The 18698-nt window shown below is 38.3% G+C and overlaps 1 pseudogene; it reads right to left on the bottom strand.

The window, feature by feature from the left end:
* Positions 1-2581: 2581 nt before the first annotated feature.
* Positions 2582-18308, bottom strand: LOC124097319 (olfactory receptor 1J21-like; annotated as a pseudogene).
* Between the last annotated feature and the right edge of the window lie 390 nt (positions 18309-18698).

The raw sequence follows: 18698 nt of genomic DNA, 5'->3' as shown, positions 1-18698 counted from the left end.
TTGATTATTATCACATCAGGTACCATCGGGTATTCTCCTGTTGTGACTCCTGATGACACCTATCTTGGATTCCAAACACAGTATTAATTAGGTCAGGTGGGTGTGTTACACTCACAGGATTCAAACCCAGTGCCTCACGCCTTCTAGGCAAGTGCTTTACCAATAAGCTAAAACCCCAGCCCTGCATTTTCTAGGATATTAGAAATTATTTGAAATCATATGCTTTATGTTTCTTTTCAGAATGGCTTCTCAGTACAACTATTTTGTAGAAGAGTTTAGCAGTGATCATTGCCCTAAAATCCAGTAATTCTTCAGTGTGTACAATTTACAGAATCACTTTGATACACACACTGGATGCACACATAAGAATGTATGTAATAGCATTTTTCAAAATAGCAAATGTTGTAAATGAAAAAAAATCATTAAAACAGTACAGGTGACCTAATTAGACTAAGTTACACTCCATGTATGTAGAATATGTCAAAATACAAGCTGCTGTCATATACCTAAAAAGAACAAATGTAAAAAATAAAGCAGTATAGAGTGGAATATGAAAACATATAGATGAATTTCACACGGACAATAGAAAACAGCATAGGCAAAATGTCAGAGAATAAATATAGTCAATTTAATTTTATATGCAGTTCTAAATCAGGCAAAATTTATGGATCACTGAAGAAGTATTAAAACCCTAGAGAAACCCAAGCATATATTGAAAAGAGTGAAGATACTGGCTACCCTCAAGAAGAAAGGAAATATCGTTGATGAAGGACTACTGAAGGAGCTTCAACAGTATTTAGTTTTTGTTTAAACCTACAACTTTTTAAGTGACTATTTCTATAAATTATTTATAATGTTATCATGTCACATATCAAGACCCATGCACATATATATGTAAAATATATTATGTATTCATTTATATATTTAAACTGAATATTTTCATCTGTTATCTCAATGTTTTATAACTATTAAAGTAAAATTTCCAGTAAAATAAAAACTCAAGTTAAAAATATCCAAGTGTCTTATGTCTCAGGATTTGATTCACACATTTAGTATGAATACAATTCATCTAAATATAGGTAGCTTAATAACCCATGGATAGTTACCAAATGTCCCTGAAATATGAATTCTCTCCTTTATATCAAATACTAGAGTTAAAGGAATATGGAAACATCTCTCACAGTTACCAACTTACAGCAATGAAGCTAAGTACATTGGCCTTTAGCAGAAGCAGTTTCTTAAAGGCTAAAGACAAAACTATTTCAGATGGAAACACAAGACACTAGATTTATGAGTTGGGCAAGAAAGTATTTTTCTTCATTTTAAAATCAAATATGATTGGATTAAACTGTGCTGAATTTCTACTTGAACTCAGTTCAGGTGGCCTGACTTCTTGATACCCTGCTTAGCCATTCTCTCCAACCCATCCCAAAGAGGTTGAACACCCTTAATGGAAAAGACTAATTTCCCATAATGATAGCATCTCCTGGAAGGCCTTGTAATAATCTCTACTCTCAACGCTTGCCTTACCCCCATGTGACCTTGATAGAACCTAGGCAGAGGGATGACCAAGTTCACCACTGTTCACCACTTGGGTCTTGTACCCATTTGATCTGGACCATTGTGCTGACCTTTTACAGAAAACTGTCTCATTTCAATCTGTAACAAGGGCCACACTCTTTGAGAAAAAAAAAATATCATGGGCCTAGATATAGTCACACTAATAACAAAATTAAAAATAATTTGGGCAATGGTTAAGGAAATACAAGCAGTTGGGGAGAACAGAAGAAAGGAGAAATGAGGAAGGTTTGGTCAATAGCTACTTCATTGATACATAGGAAGAATAATCTGGGCTGTTGGATTGCACAGGTTGACTAGAGTTAATGATAATATTGTATATACTTCAAGAAAGCTAGAATATAGACTTTTAAATGTTTGACCACAGAGAATATAAAAAGTGTTCAAGGAAAGAAATGTGCTTACCATCATTTGAATAATACACAATGTACACATGTATCAAAGCACCTATGGCATACCATGAATACATACCAAAATTTTATGTGTAAATTAAAAAAGTGAATAAGAAATTATAAACAAAGATTTAACTACATTTCTCATTAAACTTACTAGCAAAAGTAAATTCCAAATGTAACACAAAATTAGACACAAAAATGAGACCATGAACCTACCAGAAAATATATTTATCATAAGAAAGGAAAAGGAAAAGCTTTGCTACAAAAGTCTATCAAAGCCTATAAACTGTCAAAAGGGAGAACAGAGATAAAAGCTGTGACCACATAAAAATTTTAAATGTTCCTAGAGAAAGAATACATTATGAACTGGAAAAAAATTAGAGAAAAGTAATTGTGCATGTATGTTTGCAAAAAAATCTTTCCCAAGATTTTGAAGATCTACAGACAATTAAAACAAGACAAAAACTACATCCAAAATGAAACATGGTGGAATAAAAACTGCCACATCAAGATTTATAAAGAAACAGCAATTCCGAGTGGAAAGAATGTATGTGAGGAATTTGGATTTGAAACATGTCATATTTAGTTAATAAGAAAGATAATTTCCATCATGCTGCAAATGGTCCTCTCCTGAGGATGTTCCTCAGAGCTCCTTTAATATCTCGATTCCTCAGACTGTAGATGAAGGGATTCAGCATGGGGGTGACCAGAGTGTACAACACAGACACAATGACAACCTTGTCATTAGTGCTATTGGATGAGGGGACAATATAGAGTGCAATAATGGCTCCATAGTACAGAGAAACCACAGAGAGGTGGGAGCCACATGTGGACTAGGCTTTGCAGATGCCCTTGATAGAGGGTCTTCTCAGGATGGTGGCCCCAATGCGGCCATAAGAGATCAAAATGCATATAAATGGCAGAGTAATGACCACTGTTCCTAGAGTGAGGATGACCAGCTCATTGACAGTGGTGTCTGAGCTGGACAGCTTGAGTAAGGCAGAGAGGTCACAGAAGAAGTGGTGGAGAGTGTTGTCTCCACAGAATGAAAGACGGGCTAGGAGGAGGGTGTGCACAAAGGCACTGGCAAAGGATAAAACCCAGGACACAATGACTAGCAGGAAAATGAGGCTGTCATTCATGATGGTGGTGTAGTGCAGGGGGTGGCACGTGGCCACATATCTGTCATAGGCCATGGAGGTCAGAAGGAAGCTATCGAGACCCCCAAACAATAAGAAAAAAAAGTCCTGGGAAATGCACCCAGCATAGGAGATGGATTGAGTCTGCGTCAGCATGTTCATGAGCATCTTTGGAGCCGTGACTGAGGAGAAAGAGATGTCAGTGAGGGCCAAGTGGCTGAGGAAGAAGTACATGGGGGTGTGCAGGCGAGAGTCCAGCCTCATGAGCAGGATGATGAGCAGGTTCCCCAGCACCGTGGTCAGGTACATGCCCAGGAACAGGGCGTAGTACATGCCTTGCTGCTCTGGCTGGATGGGGAGCCCCAGGAGGAGGAACTCGGACACGCTGCTCTGATTATCCCTCCTCATATTCTTCCTCTCTTTTGTTGGAGAAGAAGAGATGGAAATGGGAAAGAATGAGAAGTGATTTTGACTATTACAAAATTAAAGCAGAGTTTTCAACTACTTAGTATGTGTGTTTTAATTGTATATGGTGAGCTTTTGCCACACTAGTAAACTAGTAATGGCTCAGAAAAAAAAAAAAGGATATTATTTGTATACCTAGAAAGCAACACAATATATTTTGAAGAAAGCATGGAGTATCTGAATATCATCAGATCATACCCACTTGGGGAGTCCATGATGGAAATGTGAGATTAGAGTTAGTTGCAAGGCTAGGTCAGTAACTAGTTAATAAAAAATTTGTAGATAAACACTAATGGTTTGTTGGCCTTTCTTAACGTTCTCCATTCCTCTTAAACACAAGTTAGCTAATGCTTTAATTCCAGGGATCCTATCAATTGAAGAGAATCCAGTGGCTGCTTTGGATCAAGATATCAGGAACTGTGGAGTTGGTGGACATATCATCTGTATCAAGTCCATGAAGGTCATCCAGGGCAAGAATCTATGCCAATAACATTAAATGTCTGTTGACTTTCCTTGTAACCAGTCCATCAGGTCTGCCTTTAAGAAAATTCTTTAGCACTCAACAATTTTGATCCAAATTCCCACTTCCCAGTCACATTTGTTCCCTGAGCTCAAAGCAGATCATTGCTATTTAAGTACTCAGAAAATATTTAACTTTTACAGTCACATCTAGGATCTCTCAATGAAGAAGTTCTTTTTAAGTGTCTGTCTAGAATAATAAAATAAAACCTCTTCCTTTATTTCATTCCTAACTTCTTGTATCAAAGATTCTTAATTTTACTTTTCTTGTTATAACTTTAACATTTCTTCTACTTTGCTAATCATTCATTTCTCTTTCTCCTTCAAGTCAGTTTGTTTTACACCTTCCATTGGAACAATCATAACATGATAGGAAAAGACAGCAGGATGTGCTATTGAAATTAGAATCTGTATCATATAAAGACTCACTCACTCTGAGCATCTTTTGTCTTTGAGAGCTAGAGAGATGTTTCAAGATTGGACTCATCACCCATTTGGGTTAAGTAAAGTTTGCATTAATGTACCAATTCTCTCAACTTGATTGAAACTCTATAAAGTTTTTACATTTTTCAGCAAAGTAAGTTAAAATTTTTGTTGATATGCTATTGTTACCTGAGATTAATAATACATTGAGTTATGTGACTGATTAACAGGTTAGTAACTATTAAGTTTATCACAATGAAAAATCACCATTAGCTGTCGGTTTGGCATGTAGGTTGTTCCTTATATTTTTGCTATTTCTAACAATACTGATATGAATTACATTGTTCATATGAGATTTTGACAACTAGCCTATATATCCATAGGATAATTTCCTAGAAATAAAAGTGGAGGAAATGTAGAGTCATGACATTGAAAGACATTGAATTAGAAGAGGCCAAGCAGATGAGGAAGTTGATTCCTATGTGTTCTTTAAAAGGAGTTCTTAATAGAAGAAAAGTCACATGACAGACATAAAAATAGGCATTTCCAATTATGTATTTGTAAATGACAGGGCTAGAGCCGTTGATGAACCAAAAAAGGATTGTGGTCAAGATTATGGTCATCCTGAAAAAGTTATGGCGTGAGGAACTATTCAGAATCAGTTATAAGGACTTTTCTGCTAAAATAGATTGTTTCAATTCTATTCTCAGAGAAATAGCTCACTTAAACTCAGATTGAAGAAAAGCAAATAAAAATTTTAAGTAGTCGTCTGTCTGCTGGTTAGAGATCAGATTACAACACAGCCATAGAGTCAGCAGGAATCTGAATAGGAGGTTATGGTAGCAGTTTAGATACAAAATAAAACCTGGATTGTGGCAGAGGATATGAGTAAAATTACAGGGATTTGGTATAAAATTTCAAGGAACTTCCCAAAAGACCTAGTGGGGTTGAAGGTACACCAAAGGAGAAATGTTTTTACAAATATACTCTCAAAAATGAAATATAAGATCATTTAGAGATTCACTGTTCTACATGGAAACTTGATTCTGCCTTATCTTCTCAAAATTTGGATAGACACTTAGTTGAAGGTAAATTACTCCACAAGGAGGTATGTGAGGAGTGGTGGAGTCTAGGAACCAGCTGCACTCCATGAACGTGGATGCATACACACACCTACAAACACATCCATGTCATCAAAATAGAAGAAAGGTTAGTACACTAGATGAAGAGGATTGAGGGGGAGGGAAAGGGGACAGGAAAAGGGAAGACAGTGTAATCCATCTAACTGAATTTTCGTGGGTGCATGCATGAACATGGCACCATGGGCTCCTGCATAGGTATATCCACAGGACACCATTTCAAAAAAAAGGAAAGAGTAAAAGGATTGAACAGAGATTGGTGGAGTGGAAGGAGAGGAGCAGGGAGTCAGGGAGAGTTACGGGGATTGAATTGGAGTGGGTTGAGTTCCATAATTTAGTGACAATGTCAGAGTATATTCTGGGGTTATATACAACTAAAAAGAAACAGAGGTCAAATAAGTTCTCTAGCCATTAACATAACCAAACTTTTCTCATAAAGACTATAGGCCCTGAGTGCTTTATGACAAACACACACACACACACACACACACACACACACACATCATACCACTGACTGCCAATTCTACCCCGACTCTGACCGGTCATTAGATCATGAGCACAGTTACCTTCAGGTACTAGCTATGGGAACATTCTTCCATTTCCCTTTAAAAGACATGAAATGCAGTGAAGTAAGTAGAGTCTCCAAAGGGCTCAAAGTTCCATAGCAATGGTCAGAAGAGTCATCCCTTCAGAGTGAAACAACATAGATATATAGATAAACACTTGTTCACAATTAGTGTAATAATTTTACAAACCATGGAAAGATCCTAGAGGCAATCCCTCCATCCCTAGCTCCAAATTAGAGACATTTCCTTTGCTTCCCTTGGGAGAAGAACTCCCTATTAAAGTTGGCCTAAGAGAATTCACCCTCTTCCCTTAAAAACAATGACAATAACCACAGAGCAGCTGTTAGGAACCTGATGAATCAAAAAGCCTTCTCAGTTTGCTTTGGGGTAAATGTGAATCAGAGGTCATCAAAAAACAGGGTGGAGGTTGAGTGTGATAATCCAAGTGTGTTGGTTCTGAATCCCATGTTATTTTAAAACTATCACCTAAATTCTCTGATGAAAAGAGGGGAAAATATAGTCACCACTAGATCTGGGAAATGGAATACAGTTTCTACAAATCTCTCGTGTCAAAAAGCTATAGTGTCAGTATTCCATTACAAGATTCTCATGATACCACAAAATAACCATTCAATATCAGCTTTCCACTAAGCCCCTTACAGAATTGATTCCAAATTCATTCCATACATCAACAACTGCATTTCTTCAATGTCTGGTGAAAAATTAATATCATATGGTCATTATTCAAGGTGGGAAGATATGTGAGTTTTATAAATATTATGGTTTTATAAATTTTATAAATATTATATGGTTCTGCTTATAGTATATCAAATCTCTAATTGAAACTGGCATTTGAGTGAAGGATTCCCATAAGATAGTTAGACCTCAGGAATGGCTTCTCAAGCCTTTAGATCATTCCCACCCACATCCCGCATGGGTGGTGGAAACGCAGTTCCTCTGCGAGGAGTAGGCTGGCGGAGAAATAAAGCTAAGAAAAAAGAAGGTGAGGAAAAGACCACAGGACACACACGGATGTAATTTTGGAAAGTGGGGGTGGATGTCCCTACCACTTTAGGGGTCAAGCTTCCCCACTGGAAAAAAGAGGGAGTGAGAGGCCACGTTTGCTTTATTACATATGGGGAAACTTGAAACAAAGGTTGTCCATAGAATGTTCTTCACCAAATAAGACAGGAGGTGGGCTGTCCAACCCAACTCCTGACTACAGGAGAGCAAACTTCCTAGCTGAGCAAAGACAGAGATCATGGCCATTGTGCAGCTGCAATGCAAGTCGAAAATCTTCTTGGCTCAAGTCCAGTACAGATGCTAAAGTAGCTCCGGGGTGGCTCCCAAAGATCACGGTTGACCATCTGGCTCCATGGTGACAAAGATCCAACCAACCTACCTGTTTTCCTAGAAGCAAAGGATTGACAACATTTCCTTCTCAAACCAAAGACATCATTGCACCTCCCTCTTTCCTTACATGTGTAAGGGTAAAAAGTAAATCTATGACTGCTATATTTCTTATTTGATTAACAGTATAGAAAAAAGGATCTCATTGTATTAACAAATATCATTACTACTTTCTCAGGTACTAGATATCATTTTCTGGAAGAACTTCATCTGTATCCTCTTCTACATCAAGCTTCTCTCATTCTTCTGAATCCTGAAAATTTTTTATTACATAGTACCCCACAATCATGTGGGTTTCATCTAAGGAATGCAAGGTTGGTTCATATGTAAATCACCAAATGTAATTCATCACCAAATGTAATTCATCTTTAATTCACATAAATAGAATTAAAGATGGACAAGAATCATATGATCGTCAAGAAATGTGCAATTAATTAATAATCCTCTATGTAATACATTTGCCAAAAAGAAGTCACAACATAAAATAGAATTTGTCATCATAATTAGTGATATGATATTTTAATGGAGGTGAAATTTAATCTCTAACATATTCAAGATCTTTGGATAGCCTGAGAATCTGGACAAGAATCATATGATTGTCTTAATAAATGTAGAAAAAGGCTTTGATAAAAACCAGCATCCATTCATGTTAAAAATGCTAGAGAAACTAACAATAGAAGGAACTGACATCAACATTATAAAGGCTATATTTAACAACCTCAAAGCCAACATCATACTGAATGGAGAAAACAAAATGAAAGCATCTCCTCTAAAGTAAGGAACAAGACTTTCATTTCTTGACAATATTCATTGAGGTATAACATACTTTTTAACACATAAATTTTAACTTTCCAATTTTTTTTTAAGAGAGAGAGAGAGAAAGAGAGAGAGAATATTTTAATATTTATTTTTATTTTTTGGCAGTCACAACATTTTTGTTTGTATGTGGTGCTGAGGATCGAATCCAGCGCCTCGCCTATGCCAGGTGAGCGCGCTACTGCTTGAGCCACATCCCCAGCCCCATTTAATTTTCCAATTCTTAACTTTTTTCATTTGTATACTTGTGATGATTAATCTGGATTGTCAACTTGATTGAAGATGCCTAGTATTATGGTTTCAATATGAAGCATGCCCCAAAGTTCACGTATGAGACAATGCAAAAATGTTCAGAGGTGAAATAATTAGGTCATGGGAAGCGTAACCTAATCAAAGGATTACTCCACCAATATGGATTAACTGGGTGGTAACTGTAGGTAAATAGGGTGTGGCTGAAGAAGGTGGGTCACTGGAGACAAACCTTTGGGGATATACCAAAGTAATATATAATTTTGTGTTCTAAGCTGTTCCTGCCTTGATGATCTGCCTCACCTCTGGCCCAGATCAATGGAGTCTCCATTAACTGAGACTTCTGAAACTATGAGCCCTAAATAAACTTTTCCTCCTCTAAAATTGTTTTTTTTAAAGAGAGAGAGAGAGAGAGAGAGAGAGAGAATTTTTTAATATTTATTTTTTAGTTTTCAGCAGACACAACATCTCTGTTTGTATGTGGTGCTGAGGATCGAACCCGGGCCGCACACATGCCAGGCGAGCGCGCTACCGCTTGAGCCACATCCCCAGCCCTCTAAAATTGTTTTTGTCAGATCTTTTGATCACTGTGGTAAAAAAAAAAAGAGTAAAACACCCAGAAATAAGACTTCTGGGAGTGTCTATGAAGGTGTTTCTAGAGATGATTGGCATGTAGAACAGCAACTGAGGAGGGACCTTCCCTGAACATGGGTGGCATTGTCCAATAGGCTTGGGGCCCAGATGGAACAAAAAGTGGAGGAAGGAGGAAGCTGAGGTGTATGCAAGCTTGATTCTTCTTGAGTGGGTGCTTTGATTGCTGCTGTCAGCATCACCTGACATCATGATCTGGCTCCTTCACTCTTCAGACACGGGCCCTGAGCAGCAATTCTCTAGGGAGTTCCCAGGCTTTCAGTCTCAAACTGGGGCTTCAACATTAGTTCCTCAAGGCTCCAGCTACTTGAACTAAGCAACTACTGGTTCCTCCAGTTCTGCAGCATGCAAACGGCCATTGTGGCATTATCTGGATTTTTGATAATACAGATCATTCTAATATATCCCCTTTCATAACCATAGTATACATATCCTACTGGTTCTTTCGCCTAGGAAGAACCTGACTGATATATTACACTAATGAAATGATCACTCAGGACAAGTATAGATAATTTCCAACATCTCAGAAAGCTTTCTTTTTCTCACAGTCTGTGCCTTCCTGAGGGTAAATGGTCTCCTAATTTCTATCATCACTGATTAACTTTGCACATTTTTCAACTTCATCTAATAGAATCATTCATTTGTTAATCTGTATACATAATGGTTTTCACTCAACGTTGTGAAAGTAAGTCTATATTTTAAATATCAGAGATTCATTTTTTTTCTGTGTTATTCTATATTATTCCACAGAAGGAACGTACGATAATCCATTATCCTTCCCCAGTTGATACATAGTTAGATTGTTTCTAAAACTAGAAACAAAACTAGGTTTTGTTTATCAAAAATAAAGTTAGGCTGGGTATGGTGATGCACACTTATCATCTCAGCAATTTAGAGGTTAATAGAAAGATTGTTGCAATTTCGAGGCCAACATCAGTAACTTAGGGAGACCCTGCTCAAAAATAAAGATAAAATAAAATAAAAAGGGATGGGCAAGTAATTCAGTTGTAAAGTGCCCCTAGGCTAAATCTCTAGTATCAAAAAATAATAAATTTGGGAGGATGACCGAATAGAGGTACCCAACCCGTACCTGCTCTTCCACAAATAAGAGCCAAAGCAATAAATATACAGCTGCTTATTGAGGTACATCGTCTTGCTAGAATACCCACAATCAACTGGAAAAAAGTGGAAACCTTGAAAATCCAGATACTTATGACAGCAGCATTGTAAGGAAAATTAAAAAAAAATACTTTTAGTAGCTTAAAAAAAAAACCTGGGGTACCCAGAAAACTACCAGGGTGCTATAGCCAGGAACCATCTCAGAAAGAAACTTACTGTCTAAATTTGGACTGCTCCAGTGGTCAGAAACCCCTGCATGTTCCCATTTCTGAGACCCCACAGATATCCACTGCCCTGGCTCACTGGGTAGCTACGAGATGAAGAAAATTTAACTCTGTAGGGTAATGATGACACAAACCCACTGAGAGTACTGCATTCTAGAGAGCAGTTGTTGGGTCACAGGTTTGGACAGAGGGTGAAACCCATAAGAACCAGAGGATCAGGAGCCTACCCTCTGAGACGAGGAGCATAGTCCATGACATGGGATTTCATGTGGGTGCCAGCAGTGAAGGCAATGGCACACATAGTTCTCGACACCCTGCTCTCAGGAATTCACACGGTACCACTGACAAGGCAGAGAAAGAACTGTGTGGTTTCACTGATCTCCAGTCCCCAGGGGCCTCCTGGGTCAGTCTTGAGCACATCCCACCTGTGGCTGTCAACCTGTCAACAGGGCTCTGAGCTAAAAAGGTCTAGAGAGAAACTGCCCGGTACTAATGTGTTCTTTTCTTCCCTGCTCCCGCAGCTACCTCAGCTGGGAGGAATTCTGCCTGGCTACAGTCACGATCTGTCTCTGCTTGATCCCTGTCAGGCATGACCACTGAAATAATCAAGAATAAAAGCCCCAACCATGTCCCACTAGAAAGCAACCACAACAGAAAATTTAGATTTGGGAAAATACACGGATTCTGAATAAACAGTGGGTCACTGAGGAAGTCAGATGAAAATTTAAAATTCCTAAGCAAATGAAAATGGAAACAGAATATACCAAAACATGTAAGACACAAGCAAAGCAGTACTAAGAAAAAAGTTTAAAGCAATGAGTGCCTACATCAAGAAAAAAGAAGGATTTTGAATAAGTGATACAATGATGTATCTCAGGAAACTTAGAAAAAGAAATCAAATCCAGAATTATTGATAGGAAATAAATAATAAAGATCAGAGCAAAATATATATATATATATATATATATATATATATATATATATATATATATATATATACAATGGGTCAATGAAACAAAGACTTGGGTCTTTGAAAAGATAAAATTGCAAAACTTGCTAGGTTCTGTGAACACACCTGTAATCCCAGTGCTCAGGAGGCTGAGACAGGAGAATCGCAAGTTCAAAGCCTGCCTTAGCAACTTAGCAAGGCCCTTCACAACTTAGCGAGATCCTGTTTCAAAATAAAAACTTAAAAGAGCTAAGTATTTGGCTCAGTGGTTAAGCATCCTTGTACAAAAAAAAAAAAAAATTGACAAACCTTAACTAGACCCACAAAAAAAGTGAAAGAAGACCCAAATTTAAAAAAATGGAGGTGAAAAAGGAGACATTGAAACTAATAACAAAGAAACTCAAAGGATGATTAGGGATTTTTGAAAACGTATGCTAAAAAACAAAAATTGACAGATTTCTGGATATATGTGACCTACCAAAATTGAATCAAGAGGATATAACAACCTAAATAGATCAATAATACTTAATGAGATCAAATCAATAAGTTTAAATTTTTCTTTGGTACATCATAATTATACATAATAGTGGGATTTATTTTGCCATATTTGCACATGCACATTACACAATTTGATCAATCTCATTTCCCAGTACTTTCCAAAGTGAAAATCCAAGGACAAAAATCTTCACTGCAGAATTTTACCAAACTTTTGAAGAACTAATACCAGTGTTTCTCAAAACAGTCCATAGAATTAAAAGTTTATACTGAGGCAAGCATTACTCTGTTACCAAATCCTGAAAAAAGGTACAACAAAATTAAAAAAAAAAACTATAAGTGAATATACCTGATGAACATATATGCAAAAACCCTCAACAAATTACAAGGAGACTGAATATTGTTATGTTCACATCAAAAATATCATACAACATGATCAAACTGGTTTTACTGCAGGACTGAAGGATGGTTCAACAAACACAAAACAAAAACAGTAACACATAAATAGAAATAAAGACAAAAATCATATGATCATCTCAACAGATGCAGAGTAACCATGTGATAAAATTCAAGACCAATTCATGATGAGACCTTGTTATGACGGGTATAGAAGGATCATATCTCAACATAATAAAGCCTACGTATGACACAGCTTAGCTAGCAACATAGTGAATGAAGAAATGCTGAAAACATTTCCTCTAAGATCAGGAACAGGACGAAAGTGTCCACAGTCACTTTTTTGCCACACTCACTACTAACTGTCAAAGCAATTAGGAAAGAGAAATAACTAAAAGGCATGCAAATTCTATTTGAAGATGATGTGATTCTATACATAGAAAGTCGGAAGACTCTTCCAAAAGACCATTAAAACTGATAAATTCAGTAAAGTAGCAGGATAAAAAAAAAATAACATATGAAAATCACCAGCTATTCTATGTACCAATAATAGATGAACTGATAAAAATATTACGAAAGTGATCCCATTCACAATAGTCACAAAACAATACTATAAAACGCCAAGGAATAAACTTAACTAAGGAAGTAAAAGAGCACCACGATGATGATTTTAAAACACTGAAGAAAGAAAGTTAAGAAGACACTAAAAGGTAGAAAGAACTCCCACGTTTATGGATAGGAAGAGTGGATACAAACAATGTCCATACTTTACGTAGCAATCTAAAGATTCAGTGCAGTCTCCAGCAAAATACCACTGGCATTCCTCACAGAATAGAAAAAAGAATCCTAAAACTTACGTGGAAGTACAAAAGAGCCTGAATAGCCCAAGCATCCTTAAGGATAAAAGCAAAAACAAAACAAAACAAAAACCAAATCTGGGCTGGGAGAGAACATGGCGGTGGGAAGGCAGTGAGCAGCCCCGTGCCCTGCGCCACCCGCCAGCCGACCTCACCTAGTGGGAATCCTCCATCTCCGAGGGTGTTAGAGGACCCCTGTCCAGCTGCTCTGGGCAGAAATCACCAGCGCTGTGACCCCCAGCAGGGTTCTGGGCCTCAGCGTTCCAGTAGGACGCCCGCCGTTGGAGCAGGCCCCAAAGCCCGAAGTTCCAGTCCACGAGCGCCTCAGCGGAATCACCTATCAACACATCTGCAGGTCGCCAAGACTTCGCCCCGCTCCCACGCAGGTCACTCAGCTGCTACCTACCCACAGCACAACGCCATCGCTCCCCCCACCTCACCAGACACCTGGCGCTGAAAGCAGACCTCCGCCATCTTGGCTCAACATTCTGGCCACATTAGGTGGGGTCAGTTCCCAGATCCCATCTCCAGCGGCCAGGCAGCCGCAGCGGTAACCCAACACAGGTGTGCAGTGCCACCAAGGAGCTGGCTACAGGAGCCCCGGGGTGAGAGTTTCCTCAGTTTCCTCAGTTGGGAACTGCTGGGGGAGAGGGAGAGACCAGGAAGTGGGAAACCTCCAGGCAAGAGAGGAGATAGTACCGGGCACTGGAGCCATATGAGCGGTTCCAAAAAGAGACCCGTGAGGTGCAGTCTCCCTGCAGGGACTGGCAGGTGCCACTCCCCACTCCCCACATTCAGGCACCCTGCACCAGGACCAGTCTTCCCACCCTGATTACCTCTGCCATCCTGAGGACAGAGACACCAGCTTACAACGGAGGACCCCAACTATTGGATGAGAAGAGAAGCAGGAAAGATACGGATCTCTAAAGCTAGCTACAACCCTGGCTTCTTCCTTCAAGTTTCTTGTTTGTTGGTTGGTTTGTTGGTTTGTTGACTTTCTCTTCTACCCTTCCATCCTCCGGCCCTCACACCCCCAACATATGTGAAACCGGGAACTTTGCATGAAATAGGACTTTGAGGACTGAGTCATCTGAATAATATAATATAGAGGTGTTATAATGCCCTTTTATTTCTTTTCCTTTTTCTTCTGTCATTTTTCTTCCCCCCTCCAAATTTTACTGTTTAAACATCTGTATTTTTCTAAATACACATGTGTGTTTGTTTTATGTCCTCTACTGTCATCCCACGTACTTGCCTACCCTAAATTACTTCCTGTCTATTCTCTTGCTACTAACCCTCTTCACTAGATTTCTCCTTCACACTTCCTAAGATATATTAACTCTATACCCTCACATCCTACCTCCTCAGCATATCATCCTATGCCTCACCCCCCAGTTCATTGTCCACCGCCAGAAACTGTAAACCTTTTTACAAAACTACTGATTATATTTTAGATAATAATTGAATTCAACATTTCTGTACATTGAGACTAAACTGTAAACATCTTAATACCAACAAATTGTTCATAGGTTATATATTATTGGTATTGGGATCTGTTAACATTGCCTTTCCCCACAAAGGAGAGGTCTTGGAACCCTACAAGAGCACTATAAACCTATAGGGTAAAAACAATAACAATCCAGACCCACAGAGCTGGAAAGGAAGACACTCAAGCAACATGAAAAGACAAGGGAAGGAAATGCTCCCAACAAATGAAGACACCACATCATTAGAATCATTGGCAGCCACAGCAGAAGAAATGACAAGGAGTTCAGAATGTACATGGTTAAAATGTTCTGTGAACTCAAGGAAGATATAAGAGAGCAATTATAGGCAATGAAAGATCACTTCGACAAGGAGCTACATAAACAAATACAGAAAGCAAAAGATCACCTCAACAGGGAAATAGAGGTGCTAAAATAAAAACAACAGAAATCCTTGAAATGAAAGAAATAATAAACTAAATAAAAAGCTCAAACGAAAGCATCACCAACAGAGTAGACCACTTGGAAGATAGGACCTCAGACAATGAAGATAAAATATATAATCTTGAAAAAAACAAATCTGAAGGCATCACAATAGCTCATTTCAAGACATACTATATAGAAAGCAATAGTAACGTAAACCAATGTAGTATTGGCATAAAAACAGACACATACACCAATGAAACAGAACTCAGATATAAACCAATGTGCCTACAGTCAACTGAGTTTCAACAAAGGTGCCAAAACATAACATTGGAGAAAAGAGAGCCTTTGCAATAAGAAGGGCTAGGAAACCTGGATACACATGTGAACACACTCACATATACAGGGGTAAGACAACACCGTACATGTACACATTTACTTAAACTATGTACCATATACATTATTTTGTTTACATATAATTTCCTAGTAACATGGGTTAAAAATTGCTTATGTTTGAAAAACATTCAAGTGTCTTATAGGTTTCAGGATTTGACCTTGCACACACACAGTAGTTTAAATTCCACTCCCACTAAATATTTGTTAGCATAGCAGCACTTGGCTAGTGACAACATCCCTCTTAAATTTGAATTTCCTCCTTCATTTAAACATTAGAATTAGGGAAATAATAAATCAAAAAGCATCTATCACCATAATCAATTTATAGAAAGAAGTTGATCTCCTTTACCTTGAGCAGAGACAGTTTCTCAAGAACTAATGACAAAACCTTACCGTTTCATATGGAAACATAGGATACTACATTTATGTACTTGGCCAGGGAGGTATCTTTTTACATTTTGAAGTAAAATATAGTCGGATTAAACTGAGATGAAGACCCGCTTGAGCTCATTTCAGGTTTCCTAGAGTTCCTGCATCCTGCCTAGCCATTCTCTAGTCCACAACCAGAGAGACTGAACCATAAGAATGGACACAAATCGCATCACCACCAGGTGGACCTTTAAAAACCTCTGATTGCTCTATCGTATATCCAGTTCACCTTCAATGAATCTGGACAGCTCCAATCAAGTTTTTGTTCATTGCTGGGGACATGGGTCTATTCCGTCCAGATCATTGATTGCCCTGGCATTTTATAGGAAGCCGACTCATTTCAATTTGTGTCCAGGCCCTCTCAGTTAGAAAGAAAAAGTTGTATGGCTAGTTATCGTCATCTAGCACAACGAAACCCAGAATAAGACAATGAATAAGATAGTAGAAACCACTTGGGAGAATAAGGCAGGTAGGGGTGAAAATGTTGGTTGATGGGTGACAAGTTATAGTTATATAGAAGAAATAAATTCTTGAGCTTTGTTTCACAACAGAGTAACTACAGATTACTAAATGTAACTACAGGTTATAAAATGACATATATTTCCAAAAAACTAGAAGAAACTATTTAGAACAATTGGACAGAAAGGAGGCATGTGTACTTGAAGAAATTTATATACTTTATTTCAACATTATGCACTTCTACACATAAAAGGAAATGTCACATGGTGTCCACACATACGTATATATGTAACATTTTATGTTTGCCCTAAAAATAAATATAAATAAATAAAAATGAATTAAAAAAAGTAAAACCAGGTTTCTAACTAAGGTTACTCAGAAAAATAAATTTGACATTTATTACACAATTACACACAAAAATAAAATCATGAACCCACCAAAAGATATATTTTTGTTATCTTGAGAAAGTAAAAAAATTGCTTTGAATATCTATGGCTACAGACTATCCAATTTTTTAAAAATGATGGATGCATAAAAATTTAAATGTCTATAGGAAAAGGGTATTACAAGAAAAGGAAAAATGTGCAAGTTGTTTGTTGTAAACTTTCCGAGGATTTTCATGATCAATAAGACAATTAAACAGGGAGAGAAACTGTATCCAAAATGAAATAAATGCTGAAAAGAGAGAGTGCCACATCAAGACTCACAAACAGCAATTCAGAGAGAAAAGAAAGCATGCATGGTATTGAAGTCTCATGTCCTATTAATAAAAAAAAAGACAATTCCCACTATGCTGAAAATGGTCCTCTTCTGAGGATGTTTCTCAGAGCTCCTTTCATATCCCGATTCCTCAGACTGTAGATGAAGGGATTCAACATGGGTATGACCAGAGTGTACAATACAGACACAATGACATCTTTGTCTTTAGTGCTATTGGATGAAGGGAAAAGGTAGAGTCCAATAATTGCTCCATAGTACAGAGAAACCACAGAGAGGTGGGAGCCACACGTGGACAAGGCTTTGCAGATGCCCTTAATGGAGGGTCTTCTCAGGATGGTGGCCCCAATGTGTCCATAAGAGACCAGAATGCAGATAAATGGCACAGCAATAACCAATGATCCTACAGAGAGGATAACCAGCTGGTTGATGGTGGTGTCTGAGCTGGACAGCTTCACTAAGGCAGAAAGGTCACAGAAGAAGTGGTGGAGAGTGCTGTCTTTAAGGAAAGAAAGACAGGCTAGAAGTAGAGTTTGCAAAAGAGCATTGGCAAAGGATAAGACCCAAGACACAATTACTAACAGAAAGCAGAGGTTCTGACTCATGATTCTGGGATAATGCAATGGGTGACAGATGGCCACATACCTGTCATAGGCCATTGAGGTCAGAAGGAAGTTGTCAAGATCTGCAAACAAAACAAAACAAAATTCCTGGGAAATGCACCCAGCATAGGAGATGAATTGAGTCTGCGTCAGCATGTTCATGAGCATCTTTGGAGCCGTGACTGAGGAGAAAGAGATGTCAGTGAGGGCCAAGTGGCTGAGGAAGAAGTACATGGGGGTGTGCAGGCGAGAGTCCAGCCTGATGAGCAGGATGATGAGCAGGTTCCCCAGCACCGTGGTCAGGTACATGCCCAGGAACAGGGCGTAGTACATGCCTTGCTGCTCTGGCTGGATGGGAAGCCCCAGGAGGAGGAACTCGGACACACTGCTCTGATTATCCCTCCTCATGCTCTTCTTGTTACCTTTTTCTGGAGACAAAAAAGACATGGAAATGTGAAACAATGAGAAGCCATTGGGAATACTATACAACAAAATCATGACTTTGAATTAGTCAGTAAGTGCATTTTAACCTGAATCTCTCAGGCTTTTTGCCACACTGATGGGCTAGTGAGGATCAGGAAAAAGGATGATATTTGTCCACCTATAAAACAACTGAACATTTTTTGGAAAAACCATGAGACATCTGAATGGTTATCAGATCCTACCAGGTTCAAGCTTAAGAAGTCCAGGAGCTCATGATGAAAATTTGAAAACTATGTACAAGACTATGTTTGTAACAAGCTAATAGAAAATAAATGATCTCTATGGCTTGTTGGCCTTTCTTAGCCTTCCCCACAC

The sequence above is a fragment of the Marmota monax genome, unplaced genomic scaffold (genome assembly GCF_021218885.2).
Source record: "Marmota monax isolate L192 unplaced genomic scaffold, Marmota_monax_Labrador192_F-V1.1 WCK01_AAM20220418_F8-fsc00020, whole genome shotgun sequence".
In the NCBI taxonomy this organism is placed as follows: Eukaryota; Metazoa; Chordata; class Mammalia; order Rodentia; family Sciuridae; genus Marmota; species Marmota monax.
Note: the sequence above shows the minus strand (reverse complement) of the source record. Positions and strands in the feature narration are given on the sequence as shown.